Raw genomic sequence first — 26822 nt, forward strand, 5'->3', positions numbered from 1 at the left:
TTATTTTTCTTTTAATTATAAGCATCAACACATGCCACGAAAAAGACAACGTTACTCGTAGGTCAAAGTCGTTAGAATATAATCCAAGGAAGACATATAAAAGTTGACCGGTTCGAAACGATCGGAGTAATAAAACACTCTCCTCTGAAACAAAGTTGCGAACACTGTGCATCGTTTAAACAAAGAACCTGTAAAGCAAATATGCTGAGTTTGAGTATAAAAAGTTTATTTAGTGTTAATCTGTGCTATCAATGAGCAGCAGAAGGTTCAAGTTTGCTGCACTCGATGGAATCTTAGGTTATCACGAGGTTCATCAGATGCTGCTCATTTCAATCAGAGTGTAATCAAAACAAACTTAGTGATAATATTCGACGGCATATATTTCATTTTGAACTTCATTACCCCGTGGAAATAGACACGTGAAACATTGGATTTTTGATATGGGCCCTTCCCCATTTCGATGGTTGCGCTCCCATTTCCAATACTCTTCTGACCACCTCTAATATGTAAGGAACATGTATGTCAAGTTTGATGAATATCTGTCAAGGCGTTCCAGAGATATGGAGGAATATAATTATATATTTATACAGCCATTCCATGCCAAACCGATTAAGTGGTTCTCAAAATATTATACACTTATTTTTTTATTTTTTCATTAGAGTGCCCGCTTCCATTCCGAAAAAAAGGTCTATAACTCTCTGTCATTGATAAAATTCGAACATACGCGTTGAAGGGATTCAAATATGATCACAAATATGAATACAAATTGAAAAAATAAAATTTAACATAAAACATATTTGCTCAAAATTATTTAGACGATATACTCCGTTTAATAAAAAAAACATCGTCGGATGCAATATACATTCAAAATAATAAAAACAAAAAGAAACTTCAGAAAACTGTTCACATAAAGATATCCGTCAGTCTTCGTCAGTCAAAATCGTTACGAAAATAAAAAAAAGAAGTGGGTTATATCTGTGATATAATCGCAAGGTAGACGTAGGACTACCGTTGGCTCGGTAATCATTTATTTGAAATTGCATCTGAATCAATTCTCAATGAAAGAACGAATAAATATTTTGAAAGATTGCTGAAAGTTTTTTTGTTAGTGTGTGGATGGATGAGTATAAGTATGGAATTGTTATTAACATTAAATTCAACTCTTTCGAGCTTGTTGGTGGTCCCGAAACGAACCGATGGAATTTGAGTGGTCTTGTAAAAGCAACTGAAGATGTTTGATAAATGATTAATTTTTGTTTTCGTGTAAAAAAAACCAAGATTTTTCATGATCACCCCATGCGCAGAATAGAAACTGAGGGCGCCATTTCACGGTGAAAACGAAATAAAGTCTATATAACCTTATGGCAATTTTTCATGACTGTTTCATGCGAAAGCAGAACAGAACCTGATGCTATTGGATTGCATCACGGGAACACCAGGTCGAATGCGTAAATGGGTGCGAATATTCCTTCGCTCGGACGCATTCACACGCAAACAATTTTTCACGACTGTTCCATGCGAAAGCAGAACAGAAACTGATGCGAGTAAAAGTACTCACGCCTTGCCTGTGTCCGCTATGGTTTCCCATACACTAATGCAAGCGAGCAAAAGAAATCACAGCTTGCATGTATTCGCTATGACGGTGTCTAGATTTTGCGTCCGTGTTCGGGGACACATTGCGATTACCAATCATCATCGATGAGCTAGATTGTTATGATTTCATTAACTTGCTTTCAAAGCAATTTTTCAGCTATTGAAACGATTTTTTGGACCAATAAGTGACAATCATATAACTCGTTGACATTTTATCCTTCGGATGAAGTGATTATTATACCACTCCATTCAGCATGTAAAGAGATATTAACGTTCAAAACCTTGCATTCCAGCGTCACTCTCTCTTTATCGGAACTTTGAACTTACACCCCGGTACAGAAATGAAAGACGTAGTCCTACGTCAAAAAAAATCGGCTGTTGGGAAAATACAACCTTAACGTGTGAAATACAGTTTCTCTTAAATTTTGCTAGTGTTGTTGCCATTTAATATGTCGTGGCATCGAGTTGAAAACACTTATTCCTTTAAAATATAGCGAATTTCGTGAAGCACATGTTGAGAAATGGAGTGTTCTCATTTCATCCACCTTTCTAGTATCTTTCTATGGATGAAAATCACTTCCTATTTCAACTCGTTTATACAAATATCGAGGTAGCAAACCGTTAACTATTTAAAAAATGAACACCATAGTTAAATACACAATTCTTTGCTTTATGGATAACCATTGCAGAGCGTTCAGCATCAAATATGGGGAAGTGAAAATATTACAATCAAACGCATTATTCTGTTCTGCGAGCGCTGTAATCACGATATTTGTATTTCTTCGGTTAGAAAATAAAATGGAAGAGCAAAAGTCTAGATGAGCAGAGATGATAACTGTATAGTTGTATTATAATGCGAATAATTAAATCGTGACTTGGTCCACGATTTTTTTTTATTAAATTAAAAGTATCAATTTATCATACTCCTTACCCTAGAGTCTCGAATCGTGCATACATTCATTTTTGACACTCCAAAACTCAGAAGATGTAATGGGAAAAATATTCTACTTCGATTCTTCCTGCATCATGTTTGTTCATTTAATGTTTTTTTTTTGTTTGGACGGCAAATTCATATTCATTATTTTTCTATGCGACATAAATAAAATGAATTAAGACGTCCGTGTGGCGTTTATTTTTCTCCAAAACAAAAACAAGATGACTAATATTTGTTTGTATCCGATGAGTTTTATATCTCCTCGACTTGTGGCCTTCAACTCGTTCCATAAACACGGTCACCTTGTGAGCGTCTAAAAATATCAAACTGTCGTTCACTGCCGCAAAACATTGGTATCTCTGACTATTTTTACCTCAAATTCTATCGAACCCAGGTGAGGAAAACAACTGTCATCCAAATTAATTGGCATGGGAGAATCGATCAGAGTTTATTTCTAAATGTCCCAGAAATAATGCTTTCGTTAATTAAATTGTTCCATGTGAGGCTTTCGTCTCGTGAATGCAGTCGTTATCATTTACTCATCGAAGGTTAGATTTACGTCACTGGAGCGCTGAAGTGTATACAGACAAAATAACGAGATTACGTGGCCACTATCCCAAGCATCCGTTGCGTGATACAATACTGATAACAGTTCGTAGCGTCGATAACTCAAACCCAATCCGGTTACGTAAAAATGATCACCTGGATGAGCCAACGCTTAACCAACCAATTACACGTAAAATATGCAAAAATAGATCCAAATGTCGGCTGAGCTCGTCTTCGAACATATGATCCACATAATAGTTCGTGTTTCTGCGCTCAACTCATAACTCTGCGCCAACGTTTGTTGGTTTGTGTTTTGTTCTTCTGTTTTCTCTCCTCAAATCGCCGAGTCAACCTTGAGAAAACGGAGAAAGTTGGACAGCGAGCACGCGGTTTATTATGGTCCATGAGGAAGCTTCGGATGTCTTTGAATATCCAAAATTAACCCAATACTGCGTTTTTTATGAACCATTTGATAATCTTAATAATATAACTGCTGAGTTATGGTCAACGGATTTTGCTTAGATTTTATTCATGTGCCATAGTTTTTCTTCGTTGAAGTGCGACTTCGAGAGGATGTTGTTAATTTAATCAACAATAGTGATTCAGAAGTAGAAAAAAACACCATGCTCTAAACAAACAAAAACACAATGCCGATAGTTGGACGCGATTGCAGAAGTTCGTAAGAAAAGCTGGGGTTCTCCAAACAACCTGGAGGGTGCATTCGACTGAACAAAATAAAGCAGCAATAAAGTGGAAAGTGAAGTTGATAATGTGCTGGGAGAGTCTTTTATTTTGTCTGGACGGAACGATGGCACGTTGCTCATAAAGCTTATGCGGAATTATGTAGACGCTTATCGGAACTGTATCAGTTCGAAAAATAGAAAATTGTTCGAAAGGTCGGAGTTTTGTTTTCTTTTGTTTGTTACCGGTGATGTTTTATCGTTTCATGGTCACAAACACGCTTTCGTACATCCGACAAAAGTGGAATTGCGATGGAAATGGTTCCATTTTATGCACTGCTACACGTGTGTCGTTTTGAATTTGCGTACGTTCGTTCGACTGCGATGGTTTAAACATGAGGAATGAATTCCGATGTAAAGAAAACAAAACAGCTTTTTTTCTCTTAAATGCCACCTTCGATATGGGTCGTTGACATTGTACCGATCATCACAATGCTATACTGGGAAAATTGGGTTTGATACATTGGGTGTATCAGTCTTTGTACCAGGGCAATAGAAAAAAAAGTCAAACTTGTTTTCGTTATTTAGAAAGCTTATAACCGGAGTGTCCAAAGTGTCAGTCGACTGGTCGTCAACATTATTATCTTTAGCCGCCCGACTGTGAACGTTTTAAAATTCACTATGTACAACAATGTTATAGGGCTGATGTTCGCAAATATTTGAAGCTTTTAAAATTTGAAGCGAAATATGGAAAAATGGATAATATATAGATGCAACTCTTGTTAAACTGCTTGGCTCTGCTTGGTCAAAGGGGTCAAAGGGTATAAATCGTGAATGCGTGTGGGATTCAGTTGTGTGTACCAATGCTTGTCAAATTGGGAGCAAGTCAATCTAGGAAAAGGTTGCATATATTCCGATCTTTAATCGATCGACTCGAAATCGAATTGACTGTGACCCATCGGTAGTTAAGTTCGTACCCAAAGACAAAGACACCAGCAAGCTTTTATTCTGGTCGTTCAAAATTGGACTTGATTCATCGCTTAAAAGCAGACGATTTGACTCTGCACATGACCGGAAGGATTACTGTTTAGAGAGTTTGAAGATAAGGCATTTTCAGCTGTCGCTGAGGAGGAAATCACGCCACGCTGTTAGTTTTCCAAGAAGCCATGAACCAACAACTTAACCCTTTACAGCCCAAGCCCGCCTTTAGACGGGCTTCGCAGATTCTCTTTTCGAATTATTCAGACATTATTTTCAATGTTCACCCCCACTAAAACGTCTTTAGAATATTTTCATCTATCACACATACACATTGTTTTTATGCTGGCAGCTTTCTGCTAGGAGTATTTTATGTTGAAAGTCGGAAATTCGAGATAAAAGTGGAGTAAGTTCTTTTAGATGAATAAAAAACTTGGGCGGTAGAGTGTTAAGCATATTGGCAGCCTATTCAGTCGTCTTCAATCGACTTCAGTCGTACCGGAGCTGTGTTAGGGTGCGGTAATGATCTTCCAAAGTGTTTCAGCAGACATGTACTTATTTGATTCGATCAACTTGATTCGACTAACTTAATCAAGCTGTCTTCGAGCATCAGTCGCTGCTTTTCCGTTCCTGCCATTCAAGTCGTCTCGGCCCTGAGTCTAGCGCAAGAGTTGAGGTCTTCCAAACAGCATGTCAATGCAAATGCTCTATCAGTTTTTCTGAAACAATAGCTAGAAGCATTCGCTTAATGGTGACGAACGTCACTAAACGCGTTCAAATGCGCGGTAATCTCATATGGACACGAACACTCTCTTCTTCACATTAGTTATACAGCATACAGCATACAGCAAGAATCGTCTGTCAAATATTTGGGCATCCTGTTCGATTCGCAGTTAACCTTCAAGGAAGGTTACATTCGTCGTATCTAAAACCTCTTCACAGCTGGGATTCCTCTTTCGCTTTGCAAAAAAGTTTAGGGATATATATCGCCTAAGAGCTTTCTAACGCTCATTTGTGCACCCCATCCAGAATGAAATTCAACGCATTGCAGTCTTACCTTCACAGTGAAAAATCCTTCGCTTTGCTCTACGTTATCTCGGAAGGACGGATCCATTGAACCTGCCTGGTTGAATGCTTATAAAGCTGGAGTTACTAGAAGAGAGACGCAGCATGGCCAAAGCCGGCTTCATTGGAGACTTCCTGCAAGACAATACTGATTATCATGTTACTTTATTTCAATAAATCATTACCTATTTCGAAAAATTTCTCGACAAATTTTCCAAAGATAAAAGGTGTATGAGTGATATTCGTTACTTATTGCCACAAAAATTTTTGTTATCATGGCCCAAAAACTGCATTAAAAGCAAACTATTGAAATCACAAAAATCCATAAATATGCTATGGATTTTCAAATCAAAGTCAAGATTAGTCGACGGTTGATGCAAGTCGTCGGATGGCCATGAAAGTACTATCAATATTGTGCTCGCCCTGGCCAACCTCAGTACGTGTTGAACGGACGTGCAAATTTTTCGCCTCAGAATGCATTCTCATATATTATAACGCGAAGTAAGCATAGTGCAGAGCTTGCATTGACGGACAGAAGCAAAACAAAAGAAAAATACTGAATAGGCGTCGGTTTTCATACCGTTATGTGGACATTGATTGTATATGATTGAATCAAACTTACTTACACATGTTATGCGTTATTAAATAGACAACGGTGGTGGGGGAACAAATATGTAATAGCCTTGGGCCGCATTACGGGTAAAATTTCAACGATACATACTAAATGCGCATTGTGCACTGGTAATAAGGACACAAAACTCGTGTATTGCTCTAGCGAGAAGAACAACAAACCATGAATCACCAATTTTCATCTGTTTCTACAAAACCACGCAAACGCGTCCTTTTTTGGGGTCAGCAAAACTTTCAAACAAAACATTCTGAAATAATATCCGAAGTAATCAACAGTGAATTGATTTTTATAATTATTTGCTGGAAGAGAGCTTCTGTGAACTTAGGAGCGTATTCGGATTTATTGGTATTATGATGATTATGTTTCGAATCATAGAAGAATTTCTCAGACCACCAGACTTTCTCAGTTCATTCGCCTTTAGCTTTAAAAATTGTAATGGGTTGTATCTAGGTCATGACCGCAGTTTTCGATGAAGAACTACGGAATTATATTATTCAAACCACTTGTTTATCATTTCGGATATTATTTTAGAATGCATCGAAATTTTTGTAATGCATCGAAATTTCTGTTCAGTAGACTCGAAAGAGTCGAGTAGGGTCGAAAACTATCATTTGGCTCAAATCGCATCAGACTTTCTCCTTCCCACTCAGATATCGATCACAAACTATGAACCCTTTTGCTCCTATATTCCACTTGAGATGTGATCGAACCCCACAACATGCAACAGTAAGGTTACCCTGCTGGAATTTGAAAGCATACTTTCATGAAATATACGTTTATCTAAAAAAATACAATGTATATATATATTCCAAAATTCTGGATAATCTTCGATATCTGCACTAGCGCAAAAAAATTCTCATATGCTGCTCTTCTTTGTCGTGGCACACCTCGGTACAGAGGGCTTCCTCTCCTTGTATCGAGCTGTGTGTATGTGTGTGAAATCAGCATGATATCCGCTCGACGCTCTGTGGCAACCATGTAGCTTCGAACACCACCAAACGAGAAGTGGTGTGGCTTCAAAATTTAAACCAAATATGTTTAAACCGGGCAGAAAGGAGTGTATCAGTTGCTCGTTATTGGCAGCTCTGTTAGGGAATGCACACAAATCGACAGATCAAATGTATGGGAAAATGAGAATGCTTCCAGTTTTCATTAATTTAAACTGTTTAGACATTAGTGGATTGTACTGCATAGTAGATCAAAGGAATCTTAGAGAATTTCCGATTTCATTGGTGTGCAAAGTATCAGAATTTGTTCGCTGTTAAAATAGTAATTAACGTTAACTTTATTTCACAAAAACGTTTGAAAATCTGCTCAAATCGGCGTTTTATTGCCTCACGAAACGTTCGCGTCCCTCACTCAATGAAAGTATTCATTCCCCTTGTCAATGCTAACAAATAACGACGACGTAGGGGGGATGGGGGTAAGACGGACATGTTAAGGAAAACTTTGGAAACTCATGTTTTCAAAAATTTAAAAGCAGTTTCATACAGTTTAATATTATGAAATAACTGGACAAATGTTTTATAAAAAAGTCGTTTTCCATGTTTTTTTTACTGAAAATGAAGCAAGCCGGAAAGTAGAACATTTTTATCGGTGCGGGTATAATGGATATGTAGGGGGGAGGGTGGTGGGGGTGTTTATAAACAGTGTTCATAATAAACGAAGCGTAGAGGTTTATCGCTCGCGAGAGGAATAATTTCACTCTCTCTCTCAGTGTTTGTGCGTCCAGCAACTGAAACAGAACAAAAAGAGAAAGCAATATAAAAAATAGTTCAATATTTTTCCCTTCACTTTCCATCATGCATTGGATGTGATTATGGATGTGCGCTCTTTTATATGTAACAACTTTGTCGAAGACAGTTTTTGTCTAGAGAATAACTGTCGAGCTCGAAATGCTAATTTCCACTCAAATTCACCTCCTGGACCATTGCGCATTGTCATTGGAGTACCATTTTGCCTCTTGACCAAATCAACAAATGACTAAATTAAACTCAGACTGCATACTTGCAGCATTAGGTATCACTACACATCCGATTCTGAAAAATACTTATATTCAGCAAGTTCGGAGTTTCAGTTCCGCTCTAGACAGCAAACAATCAACAGTACATGGTAATTCGGAGATTAATTTGAAAATCTGCTCAAATCAGCGTTTTATTGCCTCACGAAACGTTCGCGTCCCTCACTCAATGAAAGTATTCATTCCCCTTGTCAATGCTAACAAATAACGACGACGTAGGGGGGATGGGGGTAAGACGGACATGTTAAGGAAAACTTCAATTGTATGTTTGGAAACTCATGTTTTCAAAAATTTAAAAGCAGTTTCATACAGTTTAATATTATGAAATAACTGGACAAATGTTTTATAAAAAAGTCTTTTTCCATGTTTTTTTACTGAAAATGAAGCAAGCCGGAAAGTAGAACATTTTTATCGGTGCGGGTATAATGGATATGTAGGGGGGGGGGGGGGTGGTGGGGGTGTTTATAAACAGTGTTCATAATAAACGAAGCGTAGAGGTTTATCGCTCGCGAGAGGAATAATTTCACTCTCTCTCTCAGTGTTTGTGCGTCCAGCAACTGAAACAGAACAAAAAGAGAAAGCAATATAAAAAATAGTTCAATATTCTTCCCTTCACTTTCCATCATGCATTGGATGTGATTATGGATGTGCGCTCTTTTATATGTAACAACTTTGTCGAAGACAGTTTTTGTCTAGAGAATAACTGTCGAGCTCGAAATGCTAATTTCCACTTAAATTCACCTCCTGGACCATTGCGCATTGTCATTGGAGTACCATTTTGCCTCTTGACCAAATCAACAAATGACTAAATTAAACTCAGACTGTATACTTGCAGCATATATATTAGGCTGTCAAAAAAGTCCTGCGGTATTTTATAGCTTGTAGGAAAGGTATTTTTGCCAGTGCCAGTTAATATAGTCCTTGACAGTGTTTTGTTTGGTTAAGTCGTTCGTGAGTTATAGTGTCGCAAATATGGAGCAAAATAAAGAGAAAATCCGACATATTTCACAGTACTACTATGACAAAGGCAAAAATGCATCTCAAGCTGCCAATAAAATTTGTGCAGTTTATGGACCCGATACAGTTTCCATTTCCACCGCACAACGATGGTTTCAACGTTTTCGTTCTGGTGTAGAGGTCGTCGAAGATGCGCCACGCTCCGGAAGGCCTGTCGTCGAAAATTGCGACAAAATCGCTGAATTAGCCGAGAAAGACCGGCATAGTAGCAGCCGTAGCATCGGCCAAGAGCTGGGGATAAGTCATCAAACCGTTATTAACCACTTGAAGAAGCTTGGATTCACAAAGAAGCTCGATGTATGGGTGCCACACACGTTGACGCAAAAAAACATCTTTGACCGTATCGACGCATGTGAATCGCTGCTGAATCGCAACAAAATCGACCCGTTTCTGAAGCGGATTGTGACTGGCGATGAAAAGTGGGTCACTTACGACAACGTGAAGCGCAAACGGTCGTGGTCGAAGCCCGCTGAAGCGGCTCAGACGGTGGCCAAGCCCTCACTAACGGCCAGGAAGGTTCTGCTGTGTGTTTGGTGGGATTGTCAAGGAATAATCTATTATGAGCTGCTTCCCTATGGCCAAACGCTCAATTCGGACCTGTACTGCCAACAACTGGACCGCTTGAAGGTAGCACTCATGAAGAAGAGGCCATCTTTGATAAACAGAGGCCGCATTGTCTTCCATCAGGACAACGCCAGGACACACACTTCTTTGGTGACGCGCCAGAAGCTCCGGGAGCTCGGATGGGAGGTTCTTTCGCATCCGCCGTATAGTCCGGACCTTGCACCAAGTAACTACCACCTGTTTTTGTCCATGGCGAACGAGCTAGGTAGTCAGAAGTTAGCCAAAAAAGAGGCCTGTGAAAACTGGCTATCCGAGTTTTTGGCCAATAAGGAAGCGAGCTTCTATAACAGGGGTATTATGAAGTTGGCATCTCGTTGGGAACAAGTCATCGAACAAAACGGCGCATATTTGACTTAAAACAGATGATTGTAACTGATTTCATGAACAAATGAAAATTCAAAAAAAAAAATACCGCAGGACTTTTTTGACAGCCTAATATTTGTCCACCAATGCTGCACCTCTTCATTTTCTGTAACAGTTGGCTTAGCAATCAATAAGAAACAAGCATATAACTCTTAGACATTTCATCTTTCGAATAAAGTGATTATCATACCACTTCGTTTAGCCGGAAAAGATATATGATCGCTCAAAGGAGGATCGATTTCTCCTAGGAAATACCCAGCGCAAAAAGTACCCCCTCCCTATACCCCGACAATTGGAATCATCGTTGATCCGGAGTAGGATTATTAACGCTTTAGAAGGTATGGATTCCTTCTAAACAGCAAAAAAAGATCGCTTATGATACGCTCTTCATGATAGCGTACGAAAAACATGGGTTGTTTATTTATGTGATCGATTATTATGAAAATAAGAAAATGAAACTGACTGTTTATTTGAAATCAGAAATCTTTGAACTCACACCAACGGTACGAGTGAATGATTCGATGTCGAATTTGATTAGTAACAATGCACAAAATACTGGCAATTGTTAATTTTTGAACGATGTATGTGAAAGCTGCCTTGCGACCTTGTTAAAAGCTTTTGAAAAGCTAGAATAGATTGAGTCGATTTGGCGACGTTTATATATTTTCTCGTGCGTAACGTTGTGTAGCACATTAGTTTCATAACAGAAGACCTAACAGTAGATTCTTGTCACGGGTCCATGTTGAACATCTTATATGAGTAAACGTGCTGCTTTGTACAGGGTTGGCTAAAAATTCGATCATCATAAAACTATTTATTTATGCACATTTTTCTTTCAATAACAATTTTCATCCATCCGGGGAACGATGATTAAATCCGCATTCCAACAAAGAGCTGATCTGCTTATTTGCATGAATTAAGTTCAAACCAATCACCAATCGATTTTCGAACTTCTCGCAATATCGACTCACGGCGACTGCCTAACGTATACCCTTACTTTCGAATTCGCACCAATTTCATCATGAATTGTGCTATTTTAAACTTATTCAATTAACCCATCAATTGTCATTATCGGACTTCTGGCCGCAGGGAAAACCAACTACTTAGCTCAAGTCGGGCGGGTAAACTTTACCGGAGCAAACTGTTCAGCCACTTCTCGGCTATAAGCACTCAAGCCAATGTACACGAATGGCCAGTTCAATAGCCCTATCGCTAAGCGGATTTGCACTTCACCAAATAGATGCACATCACGTTATTAGCTCTCAACAAGGACCATAAATCGGTTCAAAGAAGCTTACTCACGCCCTCCCTGAAGAGGGCAGCATACCTCTGCTGGTCTGCCTGCATACTTGTTCCATAGATGCAGGCTTCGGATTCAGTTCGCTCAGATACATCATACAGCCCGAGCGTTGATCCAGTTTGGTCGAGCCTCCAACTAACGGCCGGATATTATTTAATCCGCCTGAAGATGCCTCAATTTATGTTTTCATTTGATCTGCAGCATCGTGTTGAAGTGCGCTTAGCAAAACTTACAGTCAAGATGCAAAACAAAGCCCTCTATCGAATGGCCCGAAGATGTGCGATGATGAAATGATGATTGTAGTTTTTCGAGTGGTGCTATGCTGTGTCCATAGGATGGCATTATGGACCCAGAGAGAAACAAAAGTACAACTCATGAACTGCGAGCCACAGTGTTACATAAGCTCCGAAGATTGGATACAATTGCACAATTGCGCTGCTTTGCATTCGACTCACCAAAAAAAAAATTATTTCACACAGGTGCGCTGTTTTGGAAGGCAATCTTTTTCGAATACCAGAGAAAACATTTGTTTTGATTTATTATTTGGAAAGTATAATTTGAATTAAAAATCGGTAATATTGATGCTAACAAACCGTCATAATGATGTGTGGTTTTAATTCTTCATTTGGACATTTCAATAACGACATAGTTTGCTTGAATACTTGCACCGGTAATTTCATATGTATTTTTTTTAAAGTGCTTTGTGTCGAGAAAAAACGGGCACTATAAATACCGGCAATACGATCCGACTACAGCTACAAAACTGAGCTACAAACCAACGAAAAATCCGCATGCCAAAACGCCAACCAACACGCTTTCGTTTCAAACCGATATGCGATCAAACTCGGCATCAGCTTCGGTGTTGACTGTTCGCTGACTGGAGCAAGTCTAGAATTAAATTCGTTCGTTCTTTCGTTTGTATCTAAGAGACTTTAAACTTTGCAATTCACTCGCCTTTAGAATAAAATATGCAATTGATATAAACCCTCGCCTGAAGCAAAAACGGAGCCTAAGTTTGTATTTCTCTTCTGCTTTGCTTTTGTGAGGCATGCTCTCGCGTAATTTCAAGAGAATTGCGTTAAAAAAGATTACCGGCTTGCGCTCGTCACAACCGCCCTCGCACACGCTCTTGCAGAATTTATTTTCATCTCTTTTTCTTCCTAACGAAGCGAAGGTGGGCAGTACCAAATCGCGTCATTTCAAGAAAACCCTATAAAAAAATCGCGTAATTTCGAGAGAATCGCGTAAAAAATCGCATAAAATAAAATCACGTAAGAAAAACTCGCGTAAAAAAGAATCCAGTGTAGACGTAACATTTCTCATTGCTTGAGTTTACTGTCATCATATTGATTCATTCACAATTTAGACTTACTTCAGTATATTGCCCTTTCTTGAGCATTCTTAAGGTGAACAGCACTCAATACATAGAAACTTCATTTCTGCTACGCTCGAAGAACAACATAAACGAACTGCAGCACGCCAAGCGTTACAACCGCTAATCGTCTGGACAAACCATGATCAGAATCTAGGTCATCGAGATGCATTATTTACATGATTTGGATACAGGTCGGACACGATTATATTGGGTTGGGGGAAAATAAATGTCGTATATTGTCAATATATGGCAACACTTAAACATATCTTGTATTGTACTTAGGGGCTGTCCACATACCACGTGGACAACTTTAGGGGGGGTAGGGGTCACGAAATGTCCACGCATGTCCACGGTGAGGGTGAGGGGGTATAGATAATTTCCACGTAGACACATTTTTTTAAATACATTACGTCTAATTTGTATGCACGACTGGCCCGTGTTGAAACAAAAAAAAAATTTAAGTAGGTAGAATATAATTTTCAAAACCGTCGCACTTGTTTCTAATCTATTCGACCGATTCAGCAGTTGCTGGCACTATGTAAAGAGACTCTGAGAGTGCCGGTCGGGCATCCATACATCTCTCTTTTTTCTCTTCTTGATCTTTCTAATTGAAATCTATATGCTGAAACTAATGCACATAAATTGTGAGCGATCAATTTAGTTTCATTGTTAGTAAAGGATAATTTATTCCGTCAGGATGAGGCTTAGTATTGTAATACAAAAAATGGTCGACATTGTTTTCTTAGATGCGGGTTATTCATGGTACAAAAACCACTTCGTTTCCATCTCTTCAGAACGTCCAAGCTTTTGTAAAATTGAAAGACGAACAACACTAACAGCGAAGCTCTTTATTGCCCTCTATTGAAATGTGGTAATTTGTGAAATACTCTTCTGTGGGTTGGACCGGAAAGTTCGTGCCGCAATTGATGTTAATCAAATCGAGGAATCCATTGAGAAAAAAATTCGGTACACGACAGATCAATTAACAGATTCACTACAAATATCCAAAAACCACCGTCCCTGAGCATCTGGTGCAGCTAGCAAATTGCTACGGCGTATGAGTTCCACAATATTTGACCGAAATAAACACAATGAATCACATCTTTATCTGCGACTCGTTCTATAAACGTCGAAAAACGCCGTTTTTGTAAAAAATCGTGATGGGCGATGAAAAGTCTTATAATTTCTTGGGATTACCGTTATCAATTCCCAAAGTAGCCCTCACCCGCAAAAAGGTCATCTTCTATGTAAGGAACAGCACATCGCTGTTAAACTCCAAAATTGCTTGCAAGATTGTCGAGGAAACATGAGGTCTGACGTTCCTGTTATGAGCTTCTTACAAACAATCAGTCGATAAATTCCAATAAATACAGCTCGACAACTATGTGGTCGAAACTATCAAATACACATACTGTAGCATTTGCGAACATTCGACAAGCGTAAGCTTTAAGAAAGTTGAGTTAATTTGCGACTTTTCTGATCTTGGGATGTTGGTAAAACGGGAGCTTCGCACAAATGTGAATAGAGCAATTAACTGCAGACCATTTCGTAAATTCAAAACGAAATGACTGTACAATTTCGAGATGCTGAATGTATACGCATTATCAGGAACAGTTATAGCATTATTTTTTTTCCATGCACAGAAGCTAACTGTAGACAACATAAATGGAATTCGGAAGAAACTGAAAAGTGATACAAATAATTTACCGGGTAATATTGAAGAAAGAAAAGAATAGTGAATAGATCGATATTATGGTATTGTTAACAAATTGCATAACAGAAGAAAATATGGATTTTGTACCTCCCTCCTCCTTAACGTATCGCAAGCTATACCCCAGAAACATAACAAGTAACACAATCTCACCCCTTGATTATTCAAAATGATGTTGTTCGAATCTAGAATCTCATATTGTTCGAAGATATTCGAAAACAACATACAACAAATATCGTAACGTAATCCTACGTCAACTATGTGGTCATGGTTCGGATATAACCCTACAACTTTCTTGGCAAAAAAAAATATGAAAAAAATCGATTTTTTCTCCAAAAAAAAATAGGAATGTCCACGTGGACAAAGAGGGGAGGGGTAGAAGAAATGTCCACGCTTGTCCACGGAGGGGGAGGGGGAGTCTAGAATCGTACTTTTTCTGTCCACGTGGTATGTGGACAGAAAAACCTTAGCACCTTAGTGCATCGGATCATACCATACGGCTATTTAAAGACGACAATCTGTGCTACAAGTGCCGTTTTTTTATCCCATTTATTTATTTATCAGGCTCATTAGCATTTTATCTGTAACAGAGCCGGGTTTTTATCGCGTACATATACATATGTTTATGTTTCTATAAATTGTAAAATACACAGTAGTAGTAGTAGCCATTTAGGCGTTAGGTTTTTCTGTTACATTACATTATGGTAAATTACAATGTAGTAGCCATTTAGGCGTAAGGGTATTCTATCTGTTCTTCCATTGTTCAGCAGACCGGACAGCGAAGACAGTTGATATTGATCATTGTTGGGTTATTTAGAGAACAGCAGCCCGATGTTTCTTGCAGGGCAGAGCAGTTTGTATGGATGAATGGATCTTTGGTCCACCGTGGATCGATATCCATAGCTGATGATGGTTGCGTGGGCGTAGTTATTCTATAACAACACAAAGATGGTCAATTGAGGGCCCTGAGTTTGAACTCACGATCGATCGCTTAGTAAGCGAACGCGTATCCAAGTGACTACGAAGACCCCCTGCAGTGCCGTTTTGGCAGTGTTGTGATTGTCCTTTTCAATCTCAAGCTATAGCGCGTCAAAGATGGAGTCCACCAAGCAAGAAATTCGCCATATTTTACGTTTTTACTACCTGCGAGGAAAAACTGCAACGAAGGCGGCCGAAAAAATTCGTGTAGTTTCTGGACCCGATACTGTAACGATTCGCACAGCATAGCGTTGGTTTGATCGATTTCGTTCTGGTGTAGTGGCTGTCGAAGATACACCCCGTACTGGTAGGCCAATCGTCGTGGAAACCGATAAAATCGTTGAAATCATCCAAGTAGACCGGCATGTGACCACTCGCTCGATTGGCCAAGAACTGGGTATAGACCATAAAACCATTTGGAACCATTTGCAGAAGATTGGATTCCAAAAAAAAGCTGGATGTATGGGGGCCACACGAGTTGACGCAAAAAAATCTTTTAGACCGAATCAACGCCTGCGATGCACTGCTGAAACGGAACGAACTCGACCCATTTTTGAAGAAGATGGTGACTGGTGATGAAAAGTGGATCACGTACGACAACCTAAAGCGAAAAAAGTCGTGGTCGAAGCGCGATGAACCGGCCCAAACCATCGCCAAGCCCGGATTGACGGCCAGGAAGGTTTTGCTATGTGTTTGGTGGGATTGGAAGGGAATCATCCACTATGAGCTGCTCAACTATGGCCAGACCCTCAACTCGGTTCTCTACTGTGAGCAGCTTGACCGTTTGAAGCAGGCGATTGACCAGAAGCGGCCAGAAATGATCAATAGGAATGGTATTGTTTTCCACCAGGACAACGGCTTCACACATCTTTGATGACCCGCTAGAAGCTACGGGAGCTCGAACGGGATGTCCTATTGCACCCACCGTATAGTCCGGACCTGGCTCCAAGTGATTATCATCTCTACCGGTCCATGCAAAACGCTCTTGGTGATACTAATTTGGCCTCAAAAGAGGCTTGCGAAAACTGGCTGTCTGAGTTTTTTGCAAATAAGAAGAGGGGTTTTATAAAGAGGGGATAATGAAGTTGCCTTCTAAATGGCAACAAGTTTGCGAACAAAACGGTGCATATTTGACTTAAATAGGATAATTTTAAGTATGTTAAATAAAGCGTCAAATTTCGATCATAAATACGACATTTCTTCTTCCCCGACCCTATATATAATCGCAATTTCACTGTCAACGTTAATTTTCGAATCCAATACATAATCGAATCACAAAAAAGCTATTTTTCTTTTAATGCTTGACATTCATACATTAATGAAAAAAATATTTTCTTGAGATTCGATTATGTATAGGATTTGAAAATAATTGTTGAAAAAAAAATGGTCGACTATACATAATCGAGTCCGACCTGTATATAAATCTGATACAAATGGTGTGCAAGCATGATGTTTATAATATTTGTAAGTGTTATAATCCAGAAAAGGTCTGAATACGTACCAAATAATCGCCTGGTGGTTTGTCTGATGTTGATTTGTCCACATGATTAATATGGCAAACGCTTGGCGCGCTACAATTTGTTTATGTCGTCCTTCGTGCGTAACAGAAATAAAGTTTCTCTGTGTGATGTGTGATGTTCACCTTTGAAATACCCGAGAAAAGGCAATATGATGACAGTAAACTCAAGCAATAAGAAGTGCAATATCTACTTGAAAATTCGATCTTTTCATTTTAAAAATGATATTTTCTAAAACCGAACATATCATGATCATTTTTCGGACAAACCATAATCAGACTAGCCATGATCATAATTTCTCTTTGAAGAAAATTGTTTAATTTTCTTTTAATTTGAACACCTAATGGTATTATTAGAAACTAGAGACTTGTTTGTTGAAAAGCACAACCCAAACTTTATTTTATGTGATTTTCATGAAAAAAAATCGATTTGCGTGAAAACACCCTAAATCGGAAAAACCAACATCATTTACCCTACCTGCTCGAATTTTATCTCAGTTATAATTGGTCAGCGGTATATGCATGTCGTCTGCTGACTACGAAAGCAATTTATATCGTTTGCTTTGTATTCAGCAAAAACAAAAAAGTAAGTAAAATGAATGACAAAGAAGAGATCACATTAAAAATTTATGCAAAATTTATAGCCCACTTTCTCATGCTTGCCGTATATCTTATACATTGCTTGTCACTCTCAAACACATTACTCAACAAGTTTTACATTCAAAATTTACGTAGCAACATACACAATCAACTTTTCATCCTTAATTCGGATTTTCCATTGAAATTGCCTTTTTTTGAAAGAAACTATTGAATTATTGTGCAATGTAAACCATTACCTGCAACTTCAAACAAATGATCACAATCCGGGACGCAACGTGTTATGTTTTGGGTCTCAAACTGTGTCAATTTAATATCTATAAGCAATCTATTCCACCTGGTCACACGGCTACTGCAGAATATAGTCTCAGATTTTAAAGCATTTGAAAACCAGAAACCACTGAATTCAAGCTGAACATTGCAATCCTCAAAGTTGGACTGTTCTACATGATAATCTGCCAAGTCAGAAGTCCCTTGGCGTGTGTCAATTATTGACGTGTGTTTTAAACACCAGCCATACGCACCTGATTTGGCACACCGTGACATTCCTCTTTTCCTTTTTCAGAAATTTAGGCAAAACTTGAAGGATATTTGTCGACGATCTTAGAGTCATTTGAACGACTTCAACGTTATATCATTTCTCAAAGTGGCAAGAATACGCGGTTAAACCGTTGTAGAATCGATGTAACATATACACTGTGCAGCTGAAGGAAACCATTTAGAAAATAAAATAAATAAATATTGGAATAAATTGATAAAATGAACATTTACATTTTCACTTCTAGCTTTGAATCCTCATTAAAACACTGATACATCATAATGCTTGCTACATTTTTTTTTATTTTTCAGATACGTTTGAAGCAGACCATCAACCATATGGAGAACCGCGATCTGATGTCTTAGATTGATTTGTAGTCTGAACCCCATACACGCAGTGTAGGACATAAGAAGAAAACTTGTAGGTATGTTGCTACGTTTTTAAAATCCTGATGTCAAATAACAATTTCGCTTGTACTAAACCGGGGTAAAATCTTTGACAAAGAAACATTTCGTCCTTAACACCATTCTCGAAGCCTGCATACAAGTTTGAACCGCACATATCGTCCCGTTCTAGCCATAGTGAATAACCGCTGCACAGTAATAATAACAAATACTCCAAGTTAATTCTATCTTATACTTTCTAAAGGTTGTCAGATCAAATGTGCGTTTGCAATAATACATTCTACATCGTATTTTCGAATTTGTAATTCGAAAAGAATTTTAAAGAACAACATATAATATTTTATCATTTTTATCGGCTTCTTGTTTTATGGAGTTAATCAATTTGGCAATTGGAGCATCCAAATGATACATGAAAAATTACGTCATCATTCGGTCTCATTTGTGGAGAGCGACGAATGGGAGAAGAGCTAAAACGAGAGAGTTTTTGTTTTTCACAGGGGCGGTGTTACTAGTAAAACTTTGCGGTCTATATGAATATGCGAGGGCGGTCCGATAAGTACTTAGCCTCATCGGCCGATGGAGTCAGTACCGCAAAAGTGATTACTTATCGTGTAGTACATTCTCGTAAACGGCAACTGTCTAAATTTCAGCCGAACCGGACTCGAAGTTTTGTTTTGACCGCGCGTGAAAGCAGGCGTGTCCGCGGATTTTTAAAAAAATGGGAAAACATGGAAATTCCGCTGTTGCCTCGGCCAAATTGGTCGAATTGCACCATCCACCGTATTCTCCAGATTTGGCCCTGTACGATTTTTTTTGATTTCCAAACTTGAAAGAGTCACTTGCCGGGCAAAAATTTGAGTCGAATGAGTCATTCGCTAACAAGATGTACACGTGTTCTGTAAATTTTTTTTTATTTGTTTGAGAATTAGTTCGTTCTTTCAAACCATAAATGAGTGCATCAGTCCTGCTGAAAGCGTGATATAAAATTCTTGTACTTGAACCGATTCATTTATTATGGATCTACAAAAAATAGATGGAGGGACAGTTATGCATAGAATATCAACATGGGACAATTGAGCTTGATGTTGTTTTTTGAAAAGCTGGAAACAAACAATAAGTTTTTTGTGGTTTTCTGGAAAAAAAAGGCATAAAAACATCGTTCTTCGAAGAAAAGTGAAAATTGTCAAAAAGTAACATGAGGCAATTATGCGTAGAACGGCAGTACTGGTCTCAATACATAGTAGGACACTTCGATCCCATAGTTTGGCATCACTGCTTATATTATTCTATCAATTACAATTTATCACAGCCCGAAATACTCCGGAAAGTTTTTATGGCTGGGTTGTTTTAATAGAAGGCATCTTACGAGTTTGAAATAATGTTTCAAAAAATGTAATTTCGAAAAAAATAATAGGTTTGTAATAATTTTTATCGATATTTTACTCGTCTACCTTGAGTTGGGGCCGCGTAGTTTTTACCCTTATATGGCAAATGGGGATGAAAATGTATGCTAGCTGGGTTCCTGGCACCATCTAGTATAAGAATCACCCTCTAGGTTTTTACGAACTTTTTGGCCAAAACACCATGGCCGTCAAAGTGTTAAATGCTAGCGAACAATATTAATTAATGAAATGCATGCAACAGATACGTGCGTTGGTTGTTATCCAAGGCTGATAAAATATGTAAATATAAAAAAGCTGAATTTAGCTTAAGCTCGTAACGAAGCACGCGCCAGTAAAGAAATTAATGTCGGACATAACAAGTATATCAACCACCGTTTCAAACATATTTCCGCATTAATTCCGCCTTCGGCAAGACGCCCTTGAGACCGCTCTAATCTTTGCCCGGCGGTTATTCCATTCTGGCTGTGGAAATAAAGAGGTCATCTCACGGTTCCCTCCTGGGCACTGTTTCGCAGGTGTCTTTCCACAGTTAATTCTCTTCCCCGTCATGATACACATGGATGTGTTGGCCGGCGTTTTAGCACTTTTTTATGTTCCACTTTGCTCGCCGGCTGCACCACAGCAAGTGAGAAGTGGGTCACTCGAGTCGATAACTTCCAACGATCTTTCTGTATCGAATTGACTTAGCGGGAACGCAAATCGGAACACAATCGAATCCCACTTGGCGCTTACTGGAAAAGATTTGCTTTTCGGGTAATTTCGAACCAACAACATCAACAAGCGGGAGCATTCATAATTGATTGCTATTCATCATCATCAACGCGTATCCTAACCGATTAACGATTTTGTGTTTTCCTTTCGTCTTTTCATATTAATGACGCTTTTTGATGGTGTAATGATGATGGGAAATTTTGTAAACTGATCAAAGATACGACAACAGCTCAAGTTGATGCCTTCCGCTCAGTTCTGTGCGCTGCAATTTGACGGGAAATTTGAATGAACTGTTTTTTCGACATTCCTCCGAATTGTGTTCTCATTTTGCGGTCAATGGAAACTTTTCCGAAAATTAGCACCGTAGCGGTTATTACTCCTCCTTACATTGTAGGCCACTGGTGCAATGATTTTAATGGAGCGATTACACTCTATCGAGCCGAAGCAGTGTGGGAAAGTGGCAAACTGCACCTAAATTTGCAACGAACCGTTCCAAATGGATTTGGGGTGGCTGCAGCTGAAGCACAGCTTGTTGTTTATTGTTGTTGTGACCATTTGATGGTAATGTGGGAAATTGCTTGGCCGTAAAATGTAGCACTCGTGAAATTACAATTTTATAAAGGTTTTCATTTCTGGTTGAAGGCTGCAGGCATGTTATCCGAAGACGCTGCAAAGCTGTCAGACATTATTGGATTGTTGGGTTTTTTTTCTCTCTGAATTTAATCATCAGAAACAAGATCAAATTTAACCATCAAAACATCAGAGCAACTACATCGTTCAAATTGACCTCATAACTAGGTGTTATGAGAAATTTTTTAAATCATATAGAAAGAAGTTGAACATCATCTTCATTATCATCATCGCTGGCACGAGTAGCTCAATATGGTCAAGATATGTTAATTCAGTGAATACCTAATAGAAGGTCGCCCACTAACCGCTGTTTCGAAGGCGGATAAGCCGCGGCAAAACACCATAGACTGGTTTGTGTATAGTTCAGAAATCGTCTGTGATGCAAACACTATGATGGTTCACGAATTTCATGCGTCCCATAAATATTGTAAGTCCATGGAGCTTTCAATATACCATATATACGTTTTTCTTATGCTTCGTTCTATTAGTTGAGAGAATATCTCACGGAAAAGCCGTACTTTCACACTATCCAGTTAGTAAAATTAAATAAAATTTCAGAAATAGAAAAACTAAAGGGATTTACTCTCAGATGAAGTTTAAAATTTCATTTTTTTCCTCGAATATTTATAGGTGGTTTTGTTGCTTTGTTGGTTGATACCAGATGTTTTCCGAAACAGTTCAACGATTCGTTCATTGACACCAAATCACGAATTTCATGCGTTCCATATATATTGTGAACACATGGAGCTTTTTATCGTTTATTTATAGCATTGATGAATCCGATTGAAACTAATCGAATTGTAAAATGTCCGAGTTAATTTTCATTATAGAAACGTAAGCGGATAAATCTTTCAAGAAGAATAGAAATGGTACCGGCATTAAAAAATAAAAGCCGCTTAATATCTTCAAAGCTTCATTGACGAACATTCATAAGTTGAGTGGCAATCAGTATTAATCCGCTGTTGAGAATGCTAATTGCTTCATTCCAAAACGAAATAAAAACCATTTTATTGAGATAGAATCCTTTTCACAATATAGGTACGTATTTTAACCAAAGATAGATTACTTTTCCATTGTCCATACATTTTTACTTATCAGCATAACTTGAACATTGCAGCGAGTATGTTGAAAATTTTCTTGGGATCAGTTGCCATAAGAGCGGAGTTTTAATAATAATCCACAAAAATCGTCCTAGAGCCAATCGGAGGAATGGATGCACCATTCGAAACATCCTTTGGTTGAGATAAGGCGTGTTCAGAGTATTTCTGTACAATCGTTGACTCTTTCAGGAACCTCCTCTATCATAAAGGGTGTGTCACATCAAATTGCATCACGGAAAAAACGCTGTAGAAATTTAATTTTTAGGAATTATATCTTCAGCTTTCGCTTATAATCAGATAAGAGTGTATAGATCACGTTGGCCATGCTTCACTGTCAATTTTTCGTAAATTTGGAAAAATGTCGTCGAACGAAAAAGAGCGTCGTGAATTAATCCTGTGCACTCATTTCGAGAATCCGGAGTTGTCACATCGGGACATCGGTAAGATGCTGGGAATCGTCCAATCCACGGTCAGCAGAGTACTAAAACGATACTTCGAGAACCTAACCATCGACCGGAAGGTGAAGAACGGCAAAAATGGATGCTCCGTCAGTGAAAAAGATCACAAGCGCGTAGTTAAGCAGTTTAGAAGTGATCCGAGAAGTTCGGTCCGGGATGTCGCCAATAAGCTGAATTTGTCAAGTTCATTCGTCCACCGGACCAAGCAGTGGGAGGGCCTGCGTACATACAAGGTTCAGAAGGCTCCTAACCGCGACGAAAGGCAAAACATGGTGGGGAAGACGCGAGCCAGGAAGCTATACACCGAAATGCTGACGAAGCCGCATTGCCTGGTAATGGACGACGAAACCTACGTCAAAGCGGACTTTCGTCAGCTGCCGGGCCTGTTGTTCTTCTCCTCAGAGGACAAATTCAGCGTTCCGGAGGAAATTCGCAAGCAGAAACTATCCAAGTTTGCCAAAAAGTGCATGGTGTGGCAAGCGATCTGCTCTTGCGGAAAGCGGAGCGCCCCCTTCGTGATGACCGGCACGGTAAACGGGCAGGTTTACCTTAGGGAGTGCCTACAGAAGCGTTTACTACCACTATTGAAGCAGCACGAGGGCCCGACCATCTTCTGGCCGGATCTCGCTTCGTGCCACTATTCAAAGGACGTGTTGGAGTGGTACGAAGCTAACGGGGTCACCTTCGTGCCAAAGGAAATGAACCCGCCCAACGCGCCGGAGCTTCGCCCAATAGAGAAATATTGGGCGATTATGAAGCGATTATGAAGCTTTTGGGTTCTGGAAGAACCCAAAAGTTGTCAAATCGGAGGCGGACTTCAAGAGAAAATGGGTTTCTGTTCCAAAAAAACTACAACCTGACGTTGTACAGAACCTTATGGACGGGGTATAGAGGAAGGTGCGAGCATACGGGCTTGGGCTCGAAGTATGAATAAAAAGAAAATGCCAAAAGTTGTTTAATAGTTTTTATTTTACTGTCTAAAATTTTCAAAAGGATCGGTCTACTAGGCGAATTTCTACAGCGTTTTTCCGTGATGCAATTTGATGTGACATACCCTTTACGTTTCAATGAAAATTTACCGTTTGTATAAGAGTTTTGTCATGTGCTCCCGTGGCCGAGTGGTTAGTGTCCCACATTATCATGCCGGGAGTTTGGGTTCGATTCCCGTTCTGGCCGGGGGATTTTTCCTCAAAGAATTTCTTCCGACTTACACTGTGGTCACGCGTATTCTAGAGCTTGCCACTCCAGAATACATTCAAGACGTGTTTTCCGACATAGAAATCTTAGTTATGTATTATTAATAAAAATGTCGCAAGTAATACCTTCGTTGAGAAAAAAAAGTTCCACTGGGATCGTTAGTGCCATCCAAGAAGAACCATAGAGTTTTGTATAAGGCACACAATATACGATGTTGGAGTTTGTTGGATCCCATTGTCTTATGAAGCCAGTATTATTCATAACAATACCAATACATCTTCGAATTCAATGGTAATATTCATATCAGTTCCTTCCGTTTACAAATATTTGGTCTTAATCTCTTTTATCTTAGGCCAATTAAGGTCTGATTTGTTTTTCATTTATCAATCATTTTTTTCTGAGATTATCCATATCGGGATGAAGATAAAATGACGGGAATTATTGAATATTGTGCCTGCGTATTGAAACCCCCTTCTTTCGCCTAACATATTCCAATGCCATGTTGAATAACACAAAGAAGCCTTATTAAACGATAATATTTGCATAACGATGTATAAATTCTATTAATTTGATTTGAAAAAAAAGGGTGAAAATGTACCTGAATTCTAATGTTTCGCAAAATAAATGTTATTTATTTTTGTTTACCAATATAATGTAGTTGTTTTCTTTTTGTTATTCCATAGGTTGACTGTTACTCACAACCGTCACGCCATCTATCACCATCACATAGTTATTGTTTTTTTTATGTATTTAGCATTATATACGTTTTTCTTATGCTTCCTTCTATTAGTTAAGAGTATATCTCACGGAAAAGCCGTGCTTTCCACTATCCATTTAGAAAAATTAAGTAAAATTTCAGAAATAGAAAAACTAAAGGGGTATACTCTCAGATGATGCTTAAAATTTATTTTTTTCCTCGAATATTTATAACTAGCTGAACCGGCAAACTTCGTCCCGCCCAAAATTTATTTTTCGTTATAACAACCACGTTTTCTTACTGAGCGCTCGTTCATGGGTCCAATCGCAGAACTGTTCATTGATTGATCTTCTAATCTACCCTTTAAAATTATTTTTTACTATAAAATTTCAGTACTTCTACCGAAACTCGACATTATAATATCAGATTATTTTCAGACACAATTCTCGTGCAAGATTTTTCATCCACTTGCAAATAACATGTATCTCCGTTACATCGAATAAATGTTTGATACAGAAAATATGATAGAATAAAAACAGTCCTAAATCGGTCAATTCCTTTCTCGAGTTTTGCTCTTATCAACACATTCGGCGATCCATTTTTATTTATATAGATAGAAGACGATATAGGAGTGCGTTTTATCACATTAAAATCCATTTCCACCTTCGAACGAAGATCAACTTCGTTACCGCAAACATGAAATGGACTAACAGCGCTTGTCAATATGTAATTGTAGAACACAGGCGAATTGAATTTTTCGAATTTTCCCATTTTCCTTCAGAGTTTTCCCAAAAATTTTCAATTGTCATATTTGGTTGGTATATGTTTGGTTGAAATATGTGCATTTTTTATGGGACCCCCTCTCCTTTCCAGTGGAGGGAGGGGTGCCATACCATCATAAATACATTTCACGTACCGAAAAACGAGTTCTCGAGTTATGCAGAAGTTTGTGTTTCGTTTGTGTGGCAGCCCTTTTTAAAGAGGGGAAGGAGTGTCGAACAACCATAGAAACGTTTATCGATCTCTAAAACCTCTATATGCTAAGTTTGATTCCATTTGTTTGATTGGTTCTCGAGTTGTTCAGCAGCCTCCCCCCTCCTTCTCTTTGGAGAGGGGAAAGGAGTGTCAAACCACTATAAAAACATTTATTGCTCCCTAAAACCTCCATATGCCAAATTTGGTTCCGTTTGCTCAATTAGTTCTTGAATTATGCAGAAATGTTTGCTTCATTTGTATGGCAGTCCCCATCCCCGCTTCAGAGAGAGGGGAGGAGTGTCTATTCACCATAGAAATGTTTCGTGTCCCCTAAAACCTTCGCTTGATTATTTCTCATTTGCTTGATTAATTCTCGAGTAATGTAGAAATTTGTGTTTCATTTGTATGGCAGCTCCCCCTTAGAGGGAGGGGTGGAGTGTCTAACCGCCGTATAAACATTCATTGTACCCTAAAACCTGCACACGTCAAATTTGGTTTCAGTTGCTTGATAAATTCTCGAGTAATGCAGAAATTTGTCTTTCATTTGTATGGCAGCCCCCCTTAAGAGAAAGGGGAGGAGTATCTAACCACCATGAAATCTCCACATGCCAAATTTTGTTTCATTTGCTTGATTAATTCTCGAGTAATGTGGAAATTCGTGTTTCATTTGTATGGCAGCCCCCTCTTAGAGAGGTCTCGAATTATCATAAGAACCTTCCCCGACCAAAAAAACCCCTACATACCAATTTTCGTGTCGATCGGTTCAGCAATGTCCGAGTTC

General features: G+C 38.7%; 1 protein-coding gene across 3 annotated transcripts in view; it reads left to right on the top strand.

The window, feature by feature from the left end:
* The window catches only part of LOC129774663 (extracellular serine/threonine protein CG31145), a 162933-nt gene that overhangs the window by 128371 nt on the left and 7740 nt on the right, over window positions 1–26822 (top strand). For all 3 annotated transcript variants that reach the window (XM_055778490.1, XM_055778487.1, XM_055778488.1), the window contains exon 2: window positions 18778–18890. The gene's annotated coding sequence lies outside the window, so the exon portion shown is untranslated. The remainder of the gene's footprint in view (window positions 1–18777; window positions 18891–26822) is intronic.

This window comes from Toxorhynchites rutilus, chromosome 3 (assembly GCF_029784135.1).
Source record: "Toxorhynchites rutilus septentrionalis strain SRP chromosome 3, ASM2978413v1, whole genome shotgun sequence".
Classification (NCBI taxonomy): domain Eukaryota; kingdom Metazoa; phylum Arthropoda; class Insecta; order Diptera; family Culicidae; genus Toxorhynchites; species Toxorhynchites rutilus.